Source organism: Salmo salar, chromosome ssa25 (genome assembly GCF_905237065.1).
Source record: "Salmo salar chromosome ssa25, Ssal_v3.1, whole genome shotgun sequence".
NCBI classification, from domain to species: Eukaryota; Metazoa; Chordata; class Actinopteri; order Salmoniformes; family Salmonidae; genus Salmo; species Salmo salar.
The window spans coordinates 9,964,057-9,975,332 of record NC_059466.1 but is presented as its reverse complement, the minus strand read 5'-3'; the positions used below and the strand labels follow the sequence as shown (position 1 = coordinate 9,975,332).

Genomic DNA, 11,276 nt, shown 5'->3' with positions numbered 1-11,276 from the left:
ATAGCAGCAGTATACAAAACAAATGGAGGGGGGGGGTGGGGGGGTCAATGTAATAGTCCGGTGGCCATTTGATTAGTTGTTCAGCAGTCTTATGGCTTGGGGGTACATGCTGTTATTAAGGAACCTTTTGGTCCTAGACTTGGCGTCCGGTACCGCTTGTCGTGCGGTAGCAGAGTTAAGTCTATGACTTGGGTGACTGCAGTCTCTGACAATTTTATGGGCTTTCCTCTGACACCGCCTATTATATAGGTCCTGGATTGCAGGAAGCTTGGCCCCAGTGATGTACTGGGCCGTACGCACTACCCTCTGTAGCGCCTTACGGTCAGATCGAGGTGTAGATTAGGCCTACATCTCATATTCCAGTGTTATGGGATTTCTCTTAATGTGACTCCGTGCAGCCAAAGGCAATGTCCGCTTTAGGTATATGCCAGGTGCCGTTAGTGGATTTGACAGCTCTGACACAGTTCCACCTGTGACATCGCAATGCGGATGTCGGGTTTAAAGTGGATCGGATTGAGCCTTTAATGTGTTGTCACTGTGCTTGATCTAATAGCACAACCAAATGTCCTGGATTGCAGTTAGTTGAGATTTCATGAAAATACATGGTAGATGTAGAAGATGGCGCTGACAGATATGGTCGCCCTGTTTCTAGCTCCTAGCCAACTTTGCAGTATTTAGTTTTTTTGTGCGTTATTTCTTACATTATTTGCTCAGAACGTTTCTTGCATTATTACCTACAGCCAAAAATAATTTTGGGATATTATATCGTCGGTCTATCACAAGCATTTCGACCAGAAATCCGACTTTCCTGAATTGGATCCTTTGTTTGAACTCCCAGAGGCAATTCCCTTCATCCCGGCGGTTGCTCCAAGATGCTGTCACCGTAGAAGAGGAATAAGGAGTGGGCTCCTAGTCCGACTCAGGGGGCGTGCATACTATCCACCACTTCCGTGTATATTACTCGCTAAAGCTGTAGTTGCACAACGCAACTTGCACGCAATTTTAATTGCAATTCCAGGTTGCAAGTGACGTAATCTCAAGCAACTTTGCTGTTATATGAGCACCTCAAACACAATACAAATTGCATGCAACAGCCAATCAAATTGAAGCTGCTTCTGTTGTATTGTTTGAGAATTCTAAACTCACCCCATGTCATCTTCTGCATTAGGCCTCATTAGATCGTGATTTTACAAATTATTTGTTCATCGAACAGTTTCATTATTGTATAATATCTCACTATAGACCGGGGCGTCAATCTAAGTAACATAATAAAAAAATCCCCATCACAATCCGCCAGTTTAAACTAGAGATATCTTTTTTTTTTTTTGCTTTGGACGCGTCTCAATCCACCGCATCCGGCGATGTCGCACTTCTGCATCTGTGGTGAAAGGTGGCAGAGCTAGAGCAGTGTTTGTCAGACCATGAGACATCCCGAAAATGTGTCTTCTTACAAAAACGTCTGTAGTGTCCAAACTATTATGACCACTCCATGGAAAGGGGAGAATCTCACAAACACGATGGTGGTCTCCGTGTCATGGGACTTGTCTGAAGGTAACCGGTACCGGTAAAAAAATTATAATAGAAGTTGATGCCTACCCAAAAGAGGGGTTAAATGTGTGTCAAAAAATATATAGTGTATCAGTCAAAAGTTTGGACACACCTACTCATTCCACCTACTCATTCCAAGGGTTTTTCTTAATTTTTACTGTTTTGTTACATTGTAGAAAAATTGTGAAGACATCAAAACTATGAAATAACACATGTGGAATCATGTAGTAACCAACAAAGTTTTAAACAAATCAAAATATATTTTAGATTCTTTAAAGTAGCCAGCCTTTGCCTTGATGACAGCTTTGCACACTCTTGGCATTCTCTCAACCAGCTTCGCCTGGAATGCTTTTCCAAAAGTCTTGGAGTTCCCACATATGCTGAGCACTTGTTGGCTGCTTTTCCTTCACTCTGCAGTGCAACTCATTCAAAACCATCTCAATTGGGTTGAGGTCAGGTGATTGTGGAGGCCAGGTCATCTGATGCAGCACTCCATCACTCTCCTTCTTGGTCGAATAGCCCTTACACAGCCTGGAGGTGTGTTGGGCGTTGTCCTGTTGAAAAATAAATGATAGTCCCACTAAGCGCAAACCAGATGGGATGGCATATTACTGCAGAATGCTGTGGTAACCATGCTGGTTAAGTGTGCCTTGAATTCTAAATAAATCCCAACAATGTCACCAGCATAGCACCCCCACACATTACACCTCGTCCTCCATGCTTCACGATGGGAACCACACATTTGGAGATCATCCGTTCACCTACTCTACGTCTCACTAAGACATGGAACCAAAAATCTCAAATTTGGACAAAAGGACAGATTTCCACCTGTCTAATGTCCATTGCTCGTGTTTCTTGGCCCAAGCAAGTCTTCTTCTAATTGGTGTCCTTTAGTAGTGGTTTCTTTGCAGCAATTCGACCATGAAGGCCTGATTCACGTGGTCTCCTCTGAACAGTTGATGTTGAGATGTGTGTGTTACTTGAACTTTGTGAAGCATTTATTTGGGCAATTTCTGAAGCTGGTAACTCTAATGAACTTATCCTCTACAGCAGAGGTAACTCTGGGTCTTCCTTTCCTGTGGCGGTCTTCATAAGAGCCAGTTTCATCATAGCACTTGAAGAAAGCTTCAAAGTTCTTGACATTTTCCTCACCTTAAAGTAATGGACTGTCGTTTCTCTTTGCTTATTTGAGCTGTTCTTGCCATATAATGGACTTGGTCTATTACCAAATAGGGCTATCTTCTGTATACACTACCTTCTCTCAACACAACTGATTGGCTCAAACGCATTAAGAAGGAAAGAAATTCCAAAAATGGACTTAACAAGGGACACCTGTTAATTGAAGTGCATTCCAGGTGACTACCTCATGAAGCTGGTTGAGAGAATGCCAAGAGTGTGCAAAGCTGTCATCAAGGCAAAGGTTGGCTACTTTGAAGAAGCTCAAATATAAATATAATATATTCAACTATAAATATAATATTTGTTTAACATTTTTTTGGTTACTACATGATTCCATATGTGTTATTTCATAGTTTTTATGTCTTCACTATTATTCTACAATGTAGAAAATGAAAATAAATAAAAACCCTTGAATGAGCAGGTGTGTCCAAACTTTTGACTGGGACTGTATATACTATATATGTGACGTTTGTTGTATGAAGTAGCGGACCAAGGCGCAGCGTGTGTATCGTTCCACATTTTATTATAACTGTGAAACTATGCAAGACATACAAATAAACTAATAAACAAAACAACAAACCGTGACGAAGAGGTGCAACATACACTAACTCAAAATATAATCTCCCACAAACCCAGGTGGGGAAAAACAACTACTTAAATATGATCCCCAATTAGAGACAACGATGACCAGCTGCCTCTAATTGGAGATCATCCCCCCCCAAAAAAACACAGAAAAACATAAACCACACAACATAGAAAATTTAAACTAGACAAAACCCCCTGTCACGCCCTGACCTATTCTACCATAGAAAATAAAAGCTTTCTATGGCCAGGGCGTGACAGTATATCACTCTGCAAAAATAACAGCACTTGGCTTGCTTGTATTCTAGCATTTTAGATGGCCCCTAATTTAGCTTTGTGCATGACATGTTAACAGACTCCTCACTAACATTTTCTCTGGGAGAGAGATGGAGAGAGAGAGAGAAGAGAGATAGTATTTTTCCTCTCTTACTCTAAGCCCATTGCTCTACTCTGTCCATTCCCTCATACCGCTGGTCCTCACTCTCTCTCTCTGTTTATCTGATATTCAATACGGTTCCCAATCATTTCCATTAGGATTTTATGTCACTGGTCCACGCTCTAGTGAAAATCATATTGGACTACAATCTGTGCTCCTTCCCTGTCTGCATTGGCCTGTGGGAAATGATTATTGAATATTCTTCCTGCTGGTATTTTTGTTGAGTAGCAGTCCAATTAAGTTAAATCGAACTCATACATGCTGTCACTCAGCCTTCTGTTTTTCTCCCCCCTCATCATTCCAGGCCCTTGATATCACTGTGTTATGTGTCATTTTATAGGTTGGACTAGGCGGAGATGACTGATCGGTGTAGAAACTTGTAGCTGTGGAGGGCCCATGATATGACTGGACAAGCATGGATCATCTTCTGATCTGATGGTGTGTAAAGACCTGGGGTCCTAGAGGTCCTGGGTGAGTCACTCACACACAGGGACAAAGAGCTAAGGCCTCAGATTGAGCTCAAAGTCATCTCTGTGTGTAAGGATACAATGAATTGGAGGATATACGACAGCAGTAACACAATGGTAGTGATCCTAAGTGAGATCAATCAATAAATTAATCAAATTGTATTTAAAGCATCCACTAGCTGTACCAGGTAGAAGATTGTGGTACATATTCTGTACAAGAGCAGTGACCTGAACCATCAACTCCGGTCAAGGCTTCCCTCTCAAGGCTTCCCCCTCCCTTTCTCCCCGTCCACATAAAAAAATGCTATAGTGTATACTATGGCAGGAATACTACTTTACTGGAGTATTGAAGTCCACAAAAACATTACAGTGAATTCTGTAGTATTTACTGTAGTATACTGTAGTATTTACCGTTAACTGTATGAATACTGTAGTAAAAAAAAGACTATATACACTATAGTAATTACTGTAGTATACTGTAGTGTTTACTGTAGTGTTTTTACGGATTGTAGTACGGTATAATGTCGTTTTTAATGTAGTGTTTTTACAAACTGTAGTATACTGTAGTATTTACAGTAGTGTATTTGGGGACATTACTGAAGTATTTACTAAAGTGTTTTTGTTTTTATTATCTTTGACATAGAAGTGGGGGGCTTTCTCTCTGAGGAAGCCTATTGGAGAAATACTAAAAGAGCAAATTTTCCATAACTTGTAGGTAGGTAGGACATGGTGTGAGCAGAGAGTTCAGAGCTTCTGCTCTTTTCCATAACCAAAGGGATTATAATACAGAGAGAGTAGGATCTTAATTTGAGCCAGTTTGCTATAGCAGGGAAATAATCCTGCAGCAACAGGAAATGTAAATTATTATGTGGATTATAAGTAATGGACATTTTTGTAGGGTTGATACATTTTGAGTTGGGAGAAATCAAGTCTGAAATTTCAGTGGGAATTACAAACTTTAGAAGCCTTTTTAAACCTCATACACTACAAGTCTGTGCAGGGAAATTCTCAGCAACAAAAGAGTGATCAAGTTAAGATCCTACACCTGTATTTCACCTTTAGACTAGTTGACTCCTAGTCAAAGAGCAGAGGATGTTTGATGGAATAGCAAGCAGGCCAACCGTTTGGCTGCAAACTCATCACTCTGAGTCTACCGGTGCAGAAATGATAGCAATATGGATGAAGTTATTCCCTGACAATGGGGTGATCATTGCAAGTGGATGGGTCAACAATGGTCAGTCGATACAATCACTCATACAGTCTTGTCACGGTTGTCGTCGGTGAAGGAGGACCAATACGCAGCAGGTACGTGTATGCTCATCTTGAGAATTTATTAACTTCAAAAAATGAATGTACAAAATCACAAAACAAAAAGAACGAACGAACAACTACAAACAGTCTGGCTAGCATAGGCTCAACACAGAACAATCACCCACAAATCACAACTACAAACACACCATAATATATGGGACTCTCAATCAAAGGCAGATAGACAACACCTGCCTTCAACTGAGTCCCAACCCCAATTAACCAAACATAGACATACACTCACTAGACTCCACATAGAACTACCTAGACATAAACCAAAACCCGGAAATACTAAACCAAACACCCTTTTAACAAACACACCACCCCGAACCACATAAAACAAATACCCTCTGCCACGCCCTGACCAAACTACAAAACAATTAACTTTATATACTGGCCAGGACGTGACAGTACCCCCCCCTTAAAGGTGCTACCCCGGAAGCACCTTAACAAAAACAAAAAAATAACCCCAAACAATACCCAAAAGAAAAATTCCCCCTTACTAAAGGGAGGGAAGGGAGGGTGGCTGCCGTCAACGACGGCACTGTGCTACACCCCCCCTCCCCAACCCACCTATTTTTTGGAGGTGGCTCCGGCTCAGGCCGTTCCAGGCTGTCTGGGCAGTCTGGCAGCTCGGGACAGTCTGGGCAGTCTGGCAGCTCGGGACAGTCTGGGCAGTCTGGCAGCTCGGGACAGTCTGGGCAGTCTGGCAGCTCGGGACAGTCTGGGCAGTCTGGCAGCTCGGGACAGTCTGGGCAGTCTGGCAGCTCGGGACAGTCTGGGCAGTCTGGCAGCTCGGGACAGTCTGGGCAGTCTGGCAGCTCGGGACAGTCTGGGCAGTCTGGCAGCTCGGGACAGTCTGGGCAGTCTGGCAACTCGGGACAGTCTGGGCAGTCTGGCAACTCGGGACAGTCTGGGCAGTCTGGCAACTCGGGACCGTCTGGGCAGTCTGGCCACTCCGGCAGTTCAGGGCAGTCTGGCCACTCCGGCAGTTCAGGGCAGTCTGGCCACTCCGGCAGTTCAGGGCAGTCTGGCCACTCCGGCAATTCAGGGCAGTCTGGCCACTCCGGCAGTTCAGGGCAGTCTGGCCACTCCGGCAGTTCAGGGCAGTCTGGCCACTCCGGCAGTTCAGCGCAGTCTGGCCACTCCGGCAGTTCAGCGCAGTCTGGCCACTCCGGCAGTTCAGCGCAGTCTGGCCACTCCGGCAGTTCAGCGCAGTCTGGCCACTCCGGCAGTTCAACGCAGTCTGGCCACTCCGGCAGTTCAGCGCAGTCTGGCCACTCCGGCAGTTCAGCGCAGTCTGACCACTCCGGCAGTTCCGCGCAGTCTGACCACTCCGGCGACTGTTGACTGACGGGCAGCTCCGACGACTGTTGACTGACGGGCAGCTCCGACGACTGTTGACTGACGGGCAGCTCCGACGACTGTTGACTGGCGGGCAGCTCCGACGACTGTTGACTGGCGGGCAGCTCCGACGACTGTTGACTGGCGGGCAGCTCCGACGACTGTTGACTGACGGGCAGCTCCGACGACTGTTGACTGACGGGCAGCTCCGACGACTGTTGACTGACGGGCAGCTCCGACGACTGTTGACTGGCGGGCAGCTCCGACGACTGTTGACTGGCGGGCAGCTCTGATGATGACTGTTGACTGGCGGGCAGCTCTGATGATGACTGTTGACTGGCGGGCTGACGCACTATAATCCTGGTGCGTGGTGCTGGTACCGGATATACCAGCTTATGAACACGCACCTCCAGGCTAGTGCGGGGAGCGGGAACAGGACGAGTCGGACTGGGTGGACGCACTTCCGGGTCCGCACGAGAGACAGGAGCTGGAAACCCAGGGCTATGGAGGCGCACAGCCGGTCTAGATCTTACCTCCTGCACAACCCGCCTTGGCTGGATGGAACTAGTAGCCCTGTACGAGCGGGGTGCTCGTACAGGGCAGACTGGGCTGTGCAGGGGCCTGATGGTAGCCGTGCGTAGAGCGGGAGTTGGGTAGCCTGGTCCTCGGAGGCGTACCGGCGACCAGATGCGCTGCGCAGGCATCCTCCTACCAGGCTGGATGCCCGCTCTAGCACGGCACCTGCGAGGGGCTGGAATAATGCGCACCGGACTGTGCGTGCGTATGGGTGAGATAGTGCGCTCCTCAGCGAAACATAGCGCTCTCCACCCCATACGCTCCTCCATATAACCACGGGTAGCTGGCTTCCGGCTCTGCTTACGCCTAGCCAAACTACCCGTGTGCCCCCCCAAAAAAAATTCTTGGGGGTGCCTCTCGTGCATCTCCTTCAGCGCGTCCACTCTGGCCTCGTACCACCGCCTCTCTGCCTTGGCTGCCTCAATTTCCCACTGCGGGCGGCGATAATCCCCAGCCTGATGCCAGGGTCCGGCCCCGTCCAGAACTTCCTCCCAAGTCCACTTCTCCCGCCAGTCCAACTCGAACTCCGTCTGCTCCTTCCTCTGCTGCTTGGTCCTTTGGTGGTGGGTGATTCTGTCACGGTTGTCGTCGGTGAAGGAGGACCAATACGCAGCAGGTTCGTGTATGCTCATCTTGAGAATTTATTAACTTCAAAAAATGAACGTACAAAATCACAAAACAAAAAGAACGAACGAACAACTACAAACAGTCTGGCTAGCATAGGCTCAACACAGAACAATCACCCACAAATCACAACCACAAACACACCCTAATATATGGGACTCTCAATCAAAGGCAGATAGACAACACCTGCCTTCAACTGAGAGTCCCAACCCCAATTAACCAAACATAGACATACACTCACTAGACTCCACATAGAACTACCTAGACATAAACCAAAACCCGGAAATACTAAACCAAACACCCTTTTAACAAACACACCACCCCGAACCACATAAAACAAATACCTTCTGCCACGCCCTGACCAAACTACAAAACAATTAACTTTATATACTGGCCAGGACGTGACAAGTCTTCACCACTAGTGTACCGTTATCGTTACTATCAGCTTGTAAGACAACAACAAATCCATACCTCCCGTAACCAAGCACACATTACTGCACTTTAATACATTTCTTAATTATTGTTCATGCTCGCGGTCTTGTCAGTCTTTGAGAATTCGTAATGTCTGTAACTAATGGATCGTACAGAGCAGCATATCTCAGGTGAAAAGCCGATGACTAAATGAAAGTGTTTATTGGCAGGGTTAGCCAAGTATCCTGTAGTGTTTGTAAACTCAGAACCGCCGTGGTATTCCATACAGGAGGCAGATATTGGAGGGGGAGGGTTGCGGGAGTTCTCCTCTGTATCATGTCCCCCTATGCACATGCATGGACACACACATGAATGCACGCACACACACACACATGCACACACTCGTCACACTCCAAATAAACTACAGCTTCTCATTACCAGGAGCAGCTGAACTGTGAAAATTGGCGTGTCGGTGCACATTGGCCTCGTTTTTCGTAATTACAGCAGGATAATTAGCCATTTTGCTCCCAGCAAGGCCCCTGGTGAGAGGCACTGTTGGGGGGTGGAAGGGCTTTTATTGGTGTGGCGCTCTCGAGACAGTGACAGTGTTGAGCTGGTTGACCACTACATGATCAAGATGACCTGTCATCGATAGCGGCCAGTTCAGTCCATTTCTCGTGCATGTTCTCAATAGGGTGGTTGAGCCACTGTAAAATACTTGGATGATGATGATGGTAACACATTCAATTTGATCCCTGCTGCCCTTTTCTTTTTGAACTAATACCAAGGCATTTTACTGTGCCAACTTGGCAGCCAAATAACCACCACCAGCAGTTTTGCGAATTCTAATTAACATAAGAAACCACAGCAAGATCTACTGGATCTTCATTTGGATCTTGTTCCAAACCTACAAATTTTTATTAAAATCTGGTTGGTTACCAGCCAGAGTAGCCAGAGCTGGAGTAATGGATAAGCCATGCAGACTGTGCCAGGCTCAGGCTATCTGCACATCTTGAAGGTTCTAATGAGCCTGTAAATGTGACTGGAGCCTGTGTTCCAAGGCCAAGAACGTGGGTGCCATGGTACATTTGTGGTGTGCTGTCTTCTAGCAACTAATGGAAAGCCTGCCTGTCTGCCTCTCTCTGTCATGTCTTGTTGAAAGCTAGCTCTTCACGAGAGGACTTGTCCCACTGGGCACCTCAACAGTGGAGGATAGAGATGGTGGCAGATACAGATAAAGTAGTGGAGTGTAGGAAGGCTGTGTGACGCCAAAACACACTGAGTCACAGTCCATAACAGAGAACTGCGAGGGGGCTTAACAGCACCGTGCCCCAAATCCCTTCTTCCTGTAACATCATCGGGAGCTGTAAGTCACACAGTCACACAGTCACACACACACACACACACACACACACACACACACACACACACACACACACACACACACACACACACACACAGACAGAGACAGAGAGAGAATGACACAGAGACAGAGACAGAGAGACACAGAGAGAGACACAAAGAGAGAGAGAGAGACACAAAGAGAGAGAGAGAGACACAAAGAGAGAGAGAGAGAGACACAAAGAGAGAGAGAGACACAAACAGAGAGAGAGAGAGACACAAACAGAGAGAGAGAGAGACACAGAGGGAGAGACAGAGAGAGGGAGAGAGACACAGAGAGAGGGAGAGAGACACAGAGAGTGAAAAAGAGACGGGGGTGCACATTTTCCTTGTTAGAGGAAACCAACCATAAACTTCTACTGAGTTTTTCAGTCGAAGACAGCTGCAACGCTCTTCCAACATAGTCATGAAGAAAAACCCTTTTAGAGGGAGATGCTTTTACAGGAGTGTGTCAATTCAGAAAGCTCTTATATAAAACATGGTTTCTCATCCTTCTCCACAGGCTCTTGAAAACTTTCCTGTCTCTCTAACCCACTACAACCATCTCCAATGGTTATTTTAGTGATATTTTGCTGTGTCAGCACGGTTTATTTGGCTATGTTTCCTCAGATTTTACCAGAAGGTGACTGCTTCAAACTTGGCAAAACAATGCCATCTAAAGGGTCTGTGCACATATCACGAGGGGAGAAACTTCTTCAGCAGGTCACAGTGAAAGAGAATGATAGATTTTACTCTCTGATTAAAAAAAAAAAAAACACTGGTACACTACTATAACAGGCTGCTAAGTAGTTGATATATCGCCATAGCTAGCACCTGGAGTGCACCTTAGCTGCACCATGGCTTATTATCACTAACTGCTGGAGGTGACAGCAGGAGAGGTAGGTATAACACTTTATAATAAGGTTACATGAATTGGTCTGCAGTACTTAGTTAACAAATCAATTATTAACACATTGATAAAGCATTATAGTAGTATGGGACTTGTGGCTCTATTCAATCTGTATCGCTGAAGCTTTTAAAGGGTGTCAAACTCTATCAGCACAAGGGCCATATTGAAAAAACACAACAAATTTGCGGGCCAGGCATAGCCTATTATGTTTGTTTTAACAAAAGAAATTGCATACAACTGCCACCCAAACTGGCCATTGTTTTGTTAGAAAAAAATGATGTCCCATTATAATGTCCACTTTCGGAATGTACATAAGATGCTGTATATAGAATTGTTTACATACTAAAACAAAAGAAGAGATAAATCATATTTGTCCAGCCTTTGCTGCTATGCTTGATGTGCATAATATGCAGCGACCCTAATCAAATGTATTTAATAACTCCAAATAACAAAAATGTAGCTAGGTTGTTGTAGTATTTCAACTTAAAACATGTTTTTCATTTTTTTGCAC

At 45.5% G+C, this 11,276-nt stretch overlaps 1 non-coding gene across 1 annotated transcript; it reads right to left on the bottom strand.

Annotated features, from left to right (window-relative positions):
• Positions 1–4,860: 4,860 nt before the first annotated feature.
• Positions 4,861–4,915, bottom strand: LOC123730660 (U7 small nuclear RNA). Its single transcript, XR_006762095.1, has one exon. It is a non-coding gene; the product is annotated as a U7 small nuclear RNA (small nuclear RNA).
• Between the last annotated feature and the right edge of the window lie 6,361 nt (positions 4,916–11,276).